This window comes from Schistocerca piceifrons, chromosome 2, assembly GCF_021461385.2.
Source record: "Schistocerca piceifrons isolate TAMUIC-IGC-003096 chromosome 2, iqSchPice1.1, whole genome shotgun sequence".
In the NCBI taxonomy this organism is placed as follows: Eukaryota; Metazoa; Arthropoda; class Insecta; order Orthoptera; family Acrididae; genus Schistocerca; species Schistocerca piceifrons.
The window spans coordinates 1,051,904,063-1,051,919,922 of record NC_060139.1 but is presented as its reverse complement, the minus strand read 5'-3'; positions in this window follow the sequence as shown (position 1 = coordinate 1,051,919,922).

Below are 15,860 nucleotides of genomic sequence, written 5' to 3'. Positions count from 1 at the left end.
GCAGATCAGAGACGGGAGCGAGTGCAGTGTTGTGAAGAAGTCGTCCGCCAATTTGAAGCCGATAACGACGGTTTTCTTATGAGGTATGTGACAATGGATGAAACGTGGGTTCACACTTTGATCCTGAGACAAAACAACAGTCTCAACAATGGAAAAGCCAAAAGAATTCCGGGTGCAAAAATCATCCGGTAAGGTGACGGATGGCATCGGTCTTCTGGGATGCAGAAGAGTAATTATGGTGGAATACTTACAAAAGGGCATAACTGTCAAAGCAACACAATGTTGCACCCTCCTGTGCCGTTTGAGAGAAGCGATAAAGAAAAAAATTGCGCAGAAAATTGGCGCGCGAAGTTATTTTGTGTCAGGACCACGCAGCTGCGCACAAAGCCTTGGCAACACTAGAAGCTCTGAGTGACTGCCCGTTTGAATTGTTGCGTCATCCGCCATATTCTCCAGATTTGGCTCCATCACACTTTTTTCTTTTCCCAAATCTAAAAACAGACCTCAAAGGACGACGATTTGACAATGATGATGCAGTGATTGATGCTGTGAACGCTTGGTTGGACTCGAAACCGAAGACCTTTTATTTGAATGGTTTGCAGAAGTTATTTGGACGTGCCCGCAAGTATATTAGTGTACACGGGTGTTATCTTGAAAAATAAATCGGTATTACGAAATTTCTGTCATTCTTTGTTATGCTAGAAACTTTGCGACCCCCCTTCGTATAAGTATTCACATACCTTTCAGCTGAGTGCTTTACACTGAAATCAAATGTAGTAAGACCTACACTGTTTGGGTAACACTTCAGAAGTATATACGCATCGTTTATATCATTAGGTGGCAGAATACGAGGGCAGTTCAATAAGTAATGCAACACATTTTTTTTTTCTGAAACAGGGGTTGTATTATTCAGCATTGAAATACACCAGGTTATTCCCCAATCTTTTAGCTACACAACACTATTTTTCAACGTAATCTCCATTCAATGCTACGGCCTTACGCCACCTTGAAATGAGGGCCTGTATGCCTGCACGGTACCATTCCACTGGTCGATGTCGGAGCCAACGTCGTACTGCATCAATAACTTCTTCATCATCTGCGTAGCGCCTCCCACGGATTGCGTCCTTCATTGGGCCAAACATATGGAAATCCGACGGTGCGAGATCGGGGCTGTAGGGTGCATGAGGAAGAACAGTCCACTGAAGTTTTCTGAGCTCCACTCAGGTGCGAAGACTTGTGTGAGGTCTTGCGTTGTCATGAAGAAGGAGAAGTTCGTTCAGATTTTTGTGCCTACGAACACGCTGAAGTCGTTTCTTCAATTTCTGAAGAGTAGCACAATACACTTCAGAGTTGATCGTTTGACCATGGGGAAGGACATCGAACAGAATAACCCCTTCAGCGTCCCAGAAGACTGTAACCATGACTTTACTGGCTGAGGGTATGGCTTTAAACTTTTTCTTGGTAGGGGAGTGGGTGTGGCGCCACTCCATTGATTGCCGTTTTGTTTCAGGTTCGAAGTGATGAACCCATGTTTCATCGCCTGTAACAATCTTTGACAAGAAATTGTCATCCTCAGCCACATGACGAGCAAGCAATTCCGCACAGATGGTTCTCCTTTGCTCTTTATGGTGTTCGGTTAGACAACGAGGGACCCAGCGGGAACAAACCTTTGAATATCCCAACTGGTGAACAATTGTGACAGCACTACCAACAGAGATGTCAAGTTGAGCACTGAGTTGTTTGATGGTGATCCATCGATCATCTCGAACGAGTGTGTTCGCACGCTCCGCCATTGCAGGAGTCACAGATGTGCACGGCCGGCCCGCACGCGGGGGATCAGACAGTCTTGCTTGACCTTGCGGCGATGATGACACACGCTTTGCCCAACGACTCACCGTGCTTTTGTCCACTGCCAGATCACCGTAGACATTCTAGCAAGCGCCTATGAATATCTGAGATGCCCTGGTTTTCCGCCAAAAGAAACTCCATCACTGCCCGTTGTTTGCAACGCACATCCGTTACAGACGCCATTTTAACAGCTCCGTACAGCGCTGCCACCTGTCGGAAGTCAATGAAACTATACGAGACGAAGCGGGAATGTTTGAAAATATTCCACAAGAAATTTCCGGTTTTTTCAACCAAAATTGGCCGAGAAAAAAAATGTGTTGCATTACTTATTGAACAGCCCTCGTATATCGTGATCGATAATCACTTAATTAATCCGAGAAAACTGTCAAATATACAGACACAACTGATAATAAACTCCAGTGTAAGGCTGTATAATTGAATATTAGGTTGAGATATAGACATTACGTTAGATAAAATTAGGTTAAGTAAACTATTTATATTAGGAATGCAATATAAATAACAAGCACATACTGTACAGAGCAGCATGGTTTTCAACACAAAAGCAGCTAGAGCAGGAATAAACCTGTAAGAAACATATTACACATGCCCACTGATCACCAGAATTTTCATTGCTTGATTTTCAAGGTTAGGCAGCATATGTTTTTATAGACTAAATTATGAGAATTCAGATGTGCGAATTATGCAAACAACTGTTGTTTATAAATGCTCAAATATGTTTCAGCACTTCGGTGCCATCATCACTGGGTACTTTTATTCAGTTCTGTAAAATGCAAACATACATGAAGTACTAATTATTCTAATGAAATTAGGCTTAAAACAGTTTATGCCTCTTTTGGTTACTACCCTATTTTATACATTGTTGAGTAGCGTAAGACCCTCTTTACATTATTGTATACCCAGTGCCGGTTTAAAGCTCAAGTGGCACAAGCAACCAAGAGCAAAATTTGTATACAAGCTGCATCACAGTTAGTGGTGAAAAATGACACGGGTGATGGTATATGAGGGAGTGGGGGAGCGTCAAATGATACGTTGTTTATGTGAAAAAATGTTCTCGAACGGGCTACGCCATTTAATTGCAGATGACAAAACTACCAGTACACAGTATTGTAAAGAGGACCATACAAAACCCAACAATACATCTGTATATAAAAGGAGACGTCCTGACTGTATGACTCATCATCGCTCACCCTAAATCGCTAAGAAGAGAAACTTGAAATTTGAAGAAAGTGTTGACTGTATACTGTACACATCGTTTAAATAGAGATTTTTTGAAATTCCGCCCTAAGTGGATGAAATAGAGGGTGAAAAGTTTTTGAAAATATGTCGTATTTAAGTCAATTTTGAAGACAGAACTACGAAAATTGGTATTTGGTTTCTCAGCCAGAAATTAAAAAAATACATGTTTAAGCATTTTTGAAACTTTGACCACAAAGGGAGGAAAATAGTGGGTGAAAGCTTTTTGAAATCATATTGTTATTGACGAACCGCTACAGCATTTTTAAAGCTACATTTATGAAAACTAAATTTTGACTTCCTGATCAGGAATTTAAAAAAATTATGTATGAGTGTTTTAGGAAATTCAACCCCTAAGGAGGTCATACAGGGGATGAAAATGTTTATGAAAATATTTAGTTATATTAAAACATTTTTAAAGCTAAATCTATGAAAACTGGTATTTGACTTCTCGGTTGCAAATAAGGAAATATATTTATTTTCTATTTTAATAAAGTGAAACTGAAGTTTTACTCTTTTGTCAAACATGCAAATAATACATCAAAAAGCTAGAAATCTGGCTAATAAAGTGTGCTTTCTCGTAACCCCATTGAATATCAAGAACAACATAGGTAAAATTATTCAGGCCAAAAGACATCAGAGTTATAGCTGTTTAATCTGTCCAACATAATTTTAAAGAACGCATATGATAATACGTAAACTAGTGGAGCAGGGCTGGTTCAAGCCAAGGTAACGCTCATATCCCAAGGTCATGCCCATGCTCTCGAGAAATCCCCCCACCCCTCTCTGTCCATGCATCTAGGGTAATTGCGTGAGTTACTTTCAAGATCAGGACGTAACCTGATGTCCATCACATGTCAAGGTAAGTTCCCACCAAGGTAACCCACGTATCATGGGAAATTACATGAGATAAAAATTGAGGCCCCCCATTCACTGTGGCAGTTTATAGCCCATATAACGATCTAAGACGTGGTCAGCCTTCCCACCACTAACCCAGACGAACAGGATGGCTTAAAAGAGATGGAAAACCCCTCTCCTCCCCCCGTACTCTTTAATGGAGCTCTTCCCACCCCCTCCTCTTTGTCTCTTTAGAGCAATTGCATGAGCCTTGTCATTTAAGTTCTTTTCACTATACTGAAACGATCAGGTTTGTCTGGGATCAGGGTGTGGGTAGTTGTTGTCAATAATTACAGGTATATAGCAAACTAATTTCTAGTTTATTAACAAGATCTTTCCAAAGTTTTTTACAATAAGCTTTTATTATCTTTTTTTATCAACGAAAAATTTTGAAAGTTATTTTACAACACATTATTGGTTGTACCTTAACAGACACGTAATGTGGCACCACGTAACTGCGGCTATGGGGGCGCCATCTATTGGTAGAGAGACTGACGCGTGCGCACCGTTTGATGTTGCATAGCGCCAGTGTGGTTTCACTCCGAAGAGAAGTGTGTCACGCAAGTTATCGCCCACTACCGAACATGCAGGCGAGTAAGCAGGAACAACGAGGAGTGATTCGATTTTTGGCGTTGGAGGGTTTTGGAGGCTGTGAAATGTATCGACTGATTAAGGCTGTACTCCGTGCGTACAATTTGAGTCGTTCAAGTGTTGTGGAATGACGCAAACGATTCCTTCAGGGGTGCGAGTCACTGGAAGAGGATGTTCAACCTAGACAGGCTTATCGTGTCATCACACCGGAAATGGTTGCGGAAGTGAATGCTTTATTCTTGGACGACTGCAGAATCACCATGAACGAGATCCATAGGTTACTGGGTATTAGCATGGGCATGTTGTCCAATGGCGTTATCCTTCTGCATGTCAATGCCCGCCCACATACGGCCGATGCGGCGAGGACGACATTGCAGCAGTTTCGGTGGGAAACGCTGGAACATCCACCGTACAGTCCCGACCTTTCACCGTGTGACTTTCATGTGTTTGGACGTCTAAAACAAGCTATCCGCGGACGTCGATTCGCAACGGACGACGAAGTGTGTGACTGGGTTCAGGCCTGAATCCGACAGCAGCCTACTAGCTTTTTCAAGGATGGAATCGATTGGCTAGTGTCGCAATGGAATAAATGTGTCAACAGTTTTGGCGACTATTTTTGAGTATGTAGTGTGTATAACTACATTTCTGAGTTAATAAAATAATTACCGTTATGAAACTACAAAGCAGATTAAAACTGTGTGCCGAACCGAAACTCGAACTCGGGACCTTTGCAACTGCTCTCAGTTGGTAGAGCACTTGCCCAGCGAAAGACAAACGTCCTGAGTTCGAGTCTCGGTCCAGCACGCAGTTTTAATCTGTCAAATAGTTTCAAATCAGAGCACACTCCGCTGCAGAGTGAAAGTTTCATTCTCGTTACCGTTACTTTAAACTAGTGACCGGGTTTCATTTGAATGCCCCTTATAGTATACATGGTGATCCCGTGATGCTGTTAGAAACTTTCAGGTATGATGGAGAACAGTAAAAGTATTAATTTGAGGAGAGCAAGTTATAAGCGAAAATCGGTCTGATACCTCTGACAGTGGAATATATGCTCCGGTACTATTGTTGCCAAGTTTGTAGAAACGATAATATGGATCAAAATAAGAGAAAGTGACTAGTAAACATGGTTTCTAAAATTTATTTCTTAAAAGCTATTAGCACTTATCTCCGATACTGTGAAAACCATCTCTTCTATGGTAAGCTCTTTGGTTTCCGCATTTTTGAAGGAGTTAGTATGGACCGAAATAACAAAAAAAGTTATGTAAATATGGGCCCTATAATGCATACATTAAGAGTTATGAGCACTTGTGTAACAGATGATGTCTGTTTTACAATATCGAAGATGAACTAATACTCTTATGGTATGCATTTTGGAGCCCATGTAGCCAAACATTTTTTTCTTGTTTTTGTCCATCTCTGAAAAGTACCCACTTCGCAATCTTAGCGACAGCAGTACTGGTACATCTATTCCACTGTCAGAGTATCACAGCGATTTCAGCTTTAAAATTCTGGCCTCGGTCGTTTCTGGTTACCTCAAATGCATATATTTATCCTTCTCCATCATCCCTGAAAGTTTGTAACATCACGAAATCATCTTGTATAGAGACTTTTACGTGGTAACACATACATACACACACACACACACACACACACACACACACACACACACACACAGAGTAAATTCATACGTGTACTTACAGTAGTACACACGTATAGTATACGTACGTACATGTAGCGGAACTTGGAGTTCCACGCTGTGACGTCAACTCCTCGTCCACGAAGGTTTTCACGTCCCATGAGAGGTGGGGAAGAGAGTAGCTTGGTGCCACTCGTCTTCGTCCTCCATCACAGTTTTCCGCAAGACGGTTCACTCTCAATACCAGCGGAAGATGAGAGGGACAAAGACGAGCAAATTCATCCTCCTCACGGCGCCAACGTGGGGAGGAGGAAATGAAACAGGCTTTCTCCGTCTCCTATTGTTCCTTTTGAATGGTGCGAGCTAGTAATATTCTTGAGCGCGTTTCTCTTCCCACTTGCTCCACGGAATACATATCTTTATATTTGCACCCCTTTCGCAGTATTCTAATGGCGAAATTCCTCTCGCTATGGTACAGTCTTTGTATGGAATTGAATTATCACATCACTGACACAAACACGACACTATGATACATACGCATTCATCACACTCACCTGCACGAGACATTTAAAATTAATTCTTTTGGCCATCCAAGAGTGGTCGACGAGAAGGGTTAGCACTAGTTGTCAGTCTCAATAAATATACACTCGCACTATATGATGAAAATATCCACCAACACAGTACAGTACAGTAGCAGCAATTGTAAACAATCCCTGTGACCACTGCAACTCTTAACAGTTTTATTTACTGAGCGCAGAAGCAGATTTACTGCTAATTTTACTCAAACATCCTCACAAGGCTGAATGGGCCTTTATCCAGACTTCTCCTCTACATAATAACTGAAGGTGATCGTCAGGATTAGAAAGCGGGAATTCGCGTCAATACCCGTGGAAGTTAGATTAGTAGATAACGTATGTGGCTTATGAACGTTAACATTACGTTGAAATTTAATGAAAAAGACAGTTACTGACAGAGAACTGCATAAAGTAGTTTTTCATACAACGATGCTTGTTATAAATTGAAGTTCTTCCAACATCCCTCGCCACCTGCTGATACCTCATGGTTGTTAGCCACCCATGCAAGCTCATATTATAAGAAGGTCATTAGGTAATAAGTGGATGTAAACCACGGCAGCTTCGCTATGAAGGCACTGTTTTCAATTTTGATCTTCTCTTGAGATGTATTTTTGAATGTATGTAGTGAGGGAGTGCTGTACACTCGCCAGTCTGCCTTTTGAGGCGGTTTTTGCCATTTTTCTAGGATAATGCTGTGCTGGTATTCAACTGTTTAAGATACGAATACCCACAGAACAAAGTTCACATTATTTCGAAGGAAGGTGACCCGCTTCACCATTCTCAAAAATGGTTCAAATGGCTCTGAGCACTATGGGACTCAACTGCTGAGGTCATTAGTCCCCTAGAACTTAGAACTAGTTAAACCTAACCTAAGGACATCACAAACATCCATGCCCGAGGCAGGATTCGAACCTGCGACCGTAGCGGTCTTGCGGTTCCAGACTGCAGCGCCGTTAACCGCACGGCCACTTCGGCCGGCTCACCATTCTCTCCAAGGGCTGCTAACTGTTATGAAATGGAGGCCATTTGTGAACGATGTTAAAAGAAAAAATATTTTGTACGTCATGAATGGGAGATTATTACAAAGATGGGACGAATGGTGAAAAAGAGTACGACTTACTAATCTACTTGTCGGAGTATACAGCTTGCAAATGGGTAATCTCCATTTTATAACTTGATAATGCGAATGTCCAGTGCACAGCAATTTTGTTTTTAGTAGTTTGAACTTTCAGTTTACTCATCGTTAACGGTCTACCCGACGGGAGGCCCTAGCCACACGACATTTCCATTTTACCTATTTGCTTCAAAATGTGTTATTAGCCAGACAGTTAGGTCATTAAAACTGATTATGTATGTTCGTCGGAGGCAGTAGGTAATGGAAAAAAATGTTCAAATGTGTGTGAAATCTTATGGGACTTGACTGCTAAGGTCATCAGTCCCTAAGCTTACACACTACTTAACCTAAATGATCCTAAGGACGAACACACACACACCCATGCCCGAGGGAGGACTCGAACCTCCGCCGGGACCAGCCGTACAGTCCATGACTGCAGCGCGTGTCAGACCGCTCGGCTAATCCCGCGCGGGCAGGTAATGGAAGCTTAAGAGGATAGTCCACTTTGAAAATTTCAAAAAAAAAAAAAGATTAGTTTTGTTGGCTAAAAATATGTTCTTTGTCATATCGATTGTAGCGTTTATCCCCAGTCGACAGAAATGCACTGTTGTCGAGTTACAATGCGATTTTTAAAAAGGGTCCCCGAAAACCACTCATAGCAGAGAAAGAAATAGTCGACATCGCGGCTAACGTGGCAGCATGTAATTTGAACAACGTTGTAAAAAGCATTATGGAAATTATGAATGTGGTCACACGTGAAATCAGGGCAACATGTTACAACATCTGCACAATAGCGGACTAATGGCTGCAAGAGATCCTTCCAGCAGGTGCACCGGTTACAGGGAGCGTCCACTGTGGACACATAAATGTAAGGAATAAAACTATGGAATCGTACTAAGCATTGCTTTTTATTTTATTGGAAAAAATCGCGAAAACTACATAATTTTTATACATTCAAAGAGGACTGCTCCATGAAATACAATGCACATAGAAGCATTTAAACATACATGGGAAGCGCCGCTGCCATGCACTTCACAGTGATTTGAAAGTATGGATATAAATGCAAAAGTGGGTTCGAACGCTAGTTAAGCTATGGAACCGTGCCACAATACACATGTCAGATTGGTGAAAACGATGCCTGTACAGCCTATTAACTGATTTGTTTTCGTGGAAGAAATTTTCCAGCTTTGATATCTTTTACATGCGTGCCTTTATTTTCACAGCTTTAGACAGTGCAGTATTCCAAATGTCCAGTAATTAAGCTTCACAAAATTCTGCAACTATTCAGACATACAGTATTGATAACAGACTCTCATTTCTTCAAATTGATTAACTGCTGGAGTCTTGAGAATTGACGTCTTCTTCTTTCCTTTTTCCCACTCGAGGAATGGCTGTCATAGTGCTGCAGCAGCAGTTTCAAAACCTGTTGAAGAAAGACACCTTTATGCAATTACCATTTTCATTTTATATTTTGGAGGAATAACACTGAATTTAGTTAAACAATCTCACATTTCTAAAATAATTTTGCAGTAGTTCATCTTCACTCAAAATATAACCTATGGACATTCGTAATGTGTTACATCGCTTGACGAGTAATTGTCATTGAATGCATGAAAAATAGGTTATTTTCGTGATTTTTTCAAGTGAAACACAGTGTAATGCTACATTTGATGATATTCTTATGTTCCTCTAACTTTTGCCTTTCAGAAATCAGTTTTGTGTCCGTATCAGACGCTCCATGTAACCGCTGTACAAACTGGAGGAACACTGGTCATTGGCGGGAATTCCCGAAGCGTTCTATTGGACTTGCAACAAAATAATTTTCAATATATTTTCTACAAGTATAGGTGGGATAACTGAAAAATACTAAGTTATAACAAAATGGTGACGTGTTGAAATAAATATCATATTTTTCGCACAAAAAATTGAGACAAAAGCAAGCACCGAAAACAGATTTTTGGAGCTCTCTCTAAACGGTTATGTACGCCGATAGAGAACTGGTTTTAGAATACCAGCATCAAATTTTGATCAAAATCTTATTTACTGTTTCGAGAAACAGACGTTTAATGTTTTGGGCTATACGTTTTGTAGTTAAGTTAAACAAACCTCCAGTCAGTGATCCCCGGACCATAAGATATCCTTGCAGAACCAAAAGGAAGATGACCTACATCTTCTTCGTAGCGATGGTGATCCTGCGGGCCTCTTTGGAACTTCTGTTATCCGCCACTGCGCTCGCTCGATACGGTTTTCATCCGATTTTGTGCAGAATTGTAACAGACTGATCCCATCTCAAGTTTCAGCACTTTGGTAACTTCCATAATGGCTGGTATGTCGTCGTTGAAATTACTCCGTGCCACACTGCTATGTTTTTAAGAACACAGGGATGCTGGTGACAACCGCATATATTCTTAATGAATTTCAGTACACAACTGATAGTAACAAATACGCTCAGAATTCCATTCGGTGTTTGAGATAAAGCAGAAGAATAGTTGTTCGTGTTTTTTGCTAAGCATGCAGAGTTTACTTTCATACTGCAGCGTGAATTGCAGACGCGATTATAACTGCAGCGCTGGACTCAGATATGCCATACTTCTTGGAGATGATCGACGTGGACTTTCCAGAAACAGCAACCACAGATAAAATCGGAAAACAACGCAATTCGTACTCGACTGGCGATTAATCGTATGTAAAACACACAATAGGCGTATCAAAGAAAAAGTGTCGCATGTTGTTCGTGAAGAACTAGCTGTGAGAAAACATGGTGAGAAATGGGTGAGGTCTTTTGTGAGAGTAATTCTGAAACTGTGAAACTATATGTTACTGGGGATGAGACTTCCGTCACAACATACACACCAATAACAAAAATGCAGTCAAAGCAATGGGTAGGGCCCGGCGGACATGCGCCAAAAAAGGCGAAGCTATCTCTGGTAAGCAGAAGGCATTCTTCTTACTGACTGCAGTAACAGGCGAATATTGCGCAAGTGGTCTGGATCAGTTTGATGAAGAGTTGTTTATTAGGATGCCTTTCTTCAGAACTATGTACCAGACCGCAAAAGTGCTTTGGCATAAGAGAATTGGGGGATTTTAAGTACAGATTATTAAAAAATCTACTCTGCTCATCAGAGTTCAATGAAGAGATTAAGACTCTACTTGGTTTGATCTTCACAGATCGTCAAGAATCTCACCTCAGGGATAGATTCGTATCTCTTGAAAGCAGTGGACAATGTGAGTTGGTCTAAAAGGGAAGTATGTCAAAACGCAACTAAAACCTACATTTGTTACTTAAAACACAGTTTTCTACTGCCGGGTCAAAGACTTCTCTTCGCGCACTTGTACTGTTTGTTCACAAATTACTGTGATTCGAAATATATACAACTCATATCCGATCATCGAATTCCTTCATAATTAAGGAATGAAGGATTGTTCATGATATACGCAATGGCAGTGATACTCGATCATTAGTGAAGTGTCACGTTACCTAAAATGCCATGTAACGAAGTTAAATTAATTTAGTGCTTAATTTTACCCTAAGTGTGCCAGAACATGGACAGACAATCCTTATTACGCATAAGTTATGAATCTAGTTTCAATTCAGTTACAGAATAGTAGCAGTGTTGTAAACTACACGTCATTACACAATTTTTTGTGTGGTCAGAGTATTAACAAGCAGCCAACTTAAGTATATAGAGGCAGGTCAAAAAAAGTCTGAAAATCTTATAAGGGTGTTTCTGAATAGGTTGTGCCGAGAAATAACTGTATAGAAAAAAAAATCCGGTGCCTTGCGCCGCTTTCGAGTCAACTAACATTGGAGTTAGCTAATCAGGCTTTTGTGCGCGCAAGCTGAAGCAGGCCACCTGATACAACTGTTTTCATAACTCAGATAGAGACATGAAAGGAAAGCAGTGGTTCGGAAGGGAGTGAGACAGGGGACAAGAAGAGAATAGAAGCTTTCGAAATGTGGTGCTATAGAAGAATGCTGAAGATTAGATGGGTAGATCACATAACTAATGAGGAGGTACTGAATAGAATTGGAGAGAAGAGAAATTTGTGGCACAACTTGACTAGAAGAAGGGATCCATTGGTAGGACACGTTCTGAGGCATCAAGGGATCATCAGTTTAGTATTGAAGGGAAGCGTGGAGGGTAAAAATCGGAATAGGAGACCAAGAGATCAATACACTAGCAGACTGAGAGGGATGTAGGTTGCTGTAGGTACTGGGAGATGAAGATGCTTGCACAGGATAGAGTAGCATGGAGAGCTGCATCAAACCAGTCTCTGGACTGAAGACCACAACAACAACAACAACATATCCTGTTTACGCTGCATGATACGAACACAGCACTAAGTACCAAGTTGAAACCTACAGCAAAGAAGAAAAGCCTATTGCTGCCTGTTGATGGCTATCTTTTCCTATTCTCTGATATTTGCTCTGTTTATAACAAACGTAGGTAGCCTCAAACACATTATTACATCGACTTACGTAGCCCTCCATTTAAACAGCACGTTCCGGTTACAAATGAAACGAGCTTCGGTACTGAGAAAGGCGGTCGAAGTCTGACTTACGCGACAATTCCATGAGTAACTTTACTGCTTAATAAATGCAAATCCGTTTGTTCTTGCGCCCAAGTAATATTTATTTACATTCCATGTGTGTTTTACCTTTTACTTTAAAAGCACCTTCAGTGTGTTTGTTCTAAAATACACTGAAGGTGTGATGCTTCTAGATTTAAAACAACTGTCACTAAAAACAATATTTACAGGAACAAAATGCTACAGTTACGATCATCTGGTCAGATGAGACGAAACACAGATTTGGTAGGACAGATGAGTTTAACTGTAGGCAACATTTTACTCAAGTAAAACTCTTGGAGTGAACTGTTCGGAATGTGTATTCATCACAGGTAGAATGAAGTTGTGGTATTCCAGGAAAAATCCGCTGGAGACTTGATTATTATGAAGACAGACGAGTCTGCAACGCAAATAAAAATTATGCAGTACGAAAAGATCATCTGAGGTTGTAAAGCGAATAAACTTCTTGCAGTATATGTCTACAGCAACCAAACAATGACTGCCACCCGATATCAATATTTAAAAAAGTGTGAGTTACGATTAGGTAATGTACATTTGTCGCATTCCGCTTGGCGTCATATAGCGCTAACAGAGACAAGGAAGTGAAAAAATAACCAGCGGAGGACGCCTGCGCGTTGCTCGCCTCGCTTCACAGATACTTCCACTCTCCCGCCGCCGCACTCGCTGTGGCGCTGTTCTCGCTTTCCTGCGCTGTCCCCTTTCGTTCCCCTCTCTGGGATTTTCCACTGCCACCCCGTGGTGGTGGCAACGGACCCCTCAATGGCTGCCCGGCAACAGTGCGCTGGGTCGATGGCGCTGCTGCATCGACCTTGGCCGCCAAAAGCGCTTGCAGGCGGAATACCTTGTGCTAGGTCGGTACAGCGCGGGCGAAACCAATTGCGAGGGGTGGTCGCCAGTGCGCTGTGCCGTGAGGGCAACGAGAACACTGAAAGCTGGCAAAATTGCATTTGCATATTCGTGACCACGGAATACCACAGCGCGCTTGCCTGTAACACAGTCTGTGAGCATTCCCTCAGTCACATGCATTCACTCTACATTAATATGCACACCTTGAAAATCACTGCGCACTGCATGGCGGAGAGTACTTTGCATGGGACCAAACAACCTTGGATCGTTCATGTCGGACTGAGGTTAGAAAACTGCGACTGCTTATGACAAAAAAGATAAATTAAAACAATTATCTGTTTCAATTGCTTTTTATTTACTCCCACGACGCGTTTAGAGGACTTACATCCTCGTCGTCATAGGGTTCATTGGATTGCCTTACATATTTATTTGCTGGAGATAGTCAATTACCTATTTTGAGGGACATTTCGCTATGAATAATAATCAGCGCTTCTTAAGGTAATATGGCACTATGGTAAGACGTTTTAAACAATAATAAAGATATTCACAATAGATTCCAGCAGGAAGAACCCTTAGGTTCGTCATAAATATACGCTGCCACCTTTAGATGTCATACAAACACGAACCAATAACGTAAACAATCCAGAGATTATTCAGATGTTGAGATACAATCAGTGATCTCTATACTATCTGGATGCTGAACCCCATCTGCCTGAACGTGCCGGCCAAAGATGTTCGTACTTAGTTTCCCGCCTAATCATAACATGCCACGAGAATGCAGAATGAAAATACTGTCTGATTCTGCTCCCACAGCCTGTTCATTGCACATTAATGTAAGGTTCAAAGACAGAAGTTAATATAGAATTCTTTATCATGTACGGACAGGTCTAAATTTTTTGTCTAATTACAATATGCACATGACAAGAATCTGCAGGCACGTCGAAATTCCATGCATTGAGGTCCGAGATCTACATGAAGAATGTATAGGTTCACTGGGTATAGTCCTTTGTGAGTCAAAGAGCGTTCATTACTAGCGTACATTGCGAATCAAAGATACTAGTAAATATATATTTTTTTTATTTCTGCACAAACTGTTTGCTTAAGAAGATTATTAGTGTAAAAAATAAAGACATGAAGAATAAAAGATAAAATAATAAACCTTATTTAATCATATAGATTGGTGATTGCTATGTTGCAAGGAGTAGATAGTTTGGTGTTATGGGAACTGTTTTATAATTTAGGTCACTCAGTCACTCAAAAGTTACAGTACATCTTCTAGTATGCTTGAGAAGCTGCTGAAGAATTTCATTGCGACTGTCTAAGCTTTGTCATTGTGTGTGTGCTGCCCATGTTTTCTGTTGTGAAAAAATATTTGAAGTTATCTGTAGTGGCTCAGTTTGTGCCCTTGTGTCATCTACATCTACATGGATACTCTGCACATCATATGTAAGTACCTGGCAGAGGGTTCATCGAACAACCTTCACAACTCTCTAATATTCCAATCTCATATAGCGTGCGGAAAGAACAAACAGCTATATCTTTCTGTATGAGCTGTACCATATGTAAGCACTTGTAGAGCTCGCTATGCAGTTCTATATCTACAGGTGTTTACTTATTTCATCGTACTTCTGTAAAGCATTTCTTACACTGACGTCTCCTTTCTGCCAAATACTCCAAACAACAACTTGTAAGTTTCCTAAGGTTTGGACTGCAGGCTCATGTAGGTATGTTCGAAAGTCAATATGCTTTTTACACACATTTTTCGTATAATATTCCTCGTTTTCTTGTAGTGCAAAGGATTATTGGCATAAGCTGTCTCAATTTTTTGTGTTAATGCATGTTTTAACCATCTGAAAATGAATGACTATTCACTACAATTTACGGATGATTTTTAAATCAACAGGGAGGAACAAAGTAAATGATTTCGTTTATTATGCTTTTAACTAAAACTGTATTTCAAGGCCATGGAGGTCAATATAAATTCCTAATGGATGACATTAGTGTATGTTCTGCCGTTATGCAAATTTTGGCAAGGATTAGACTAATATACTAATGCTTGTAAATATTCCAAGGTCATGGTGGGACCATTAGAAATGCATGCAACAGCCAACATGGCTGTTTAGAAGACACCACTACACCTATGAACGTTCTGTCTCTCTGTGTTTTTAATAATGGGCTTATATATGCCATACCCCTCACATGAATAAAAAAAACACCTTCTGAACAGGTCTCGGAAGACCTTAACGGTACCGACCGACCGCTGTGTCATCCCCAATGTATAGGCGTCACTGGATGCGGATATGGAGGGGGGTGTGGTCAGCACACCGCTCTCCAGGGCGTTCGTTTTTGCGACCTACTTCTCTAGATTAGGAAATGAGACACTTAAAGTAGTAAAGGAGTTTTGCTATTTGGGGAGCAAAGTAACTGATGATGGTCGAAGTAGAGAGGATATAAAATGTAGACTGGCAATGGCAAGAAAAGCGTTTCTGAAGAAGAGAAATTTGTTAAC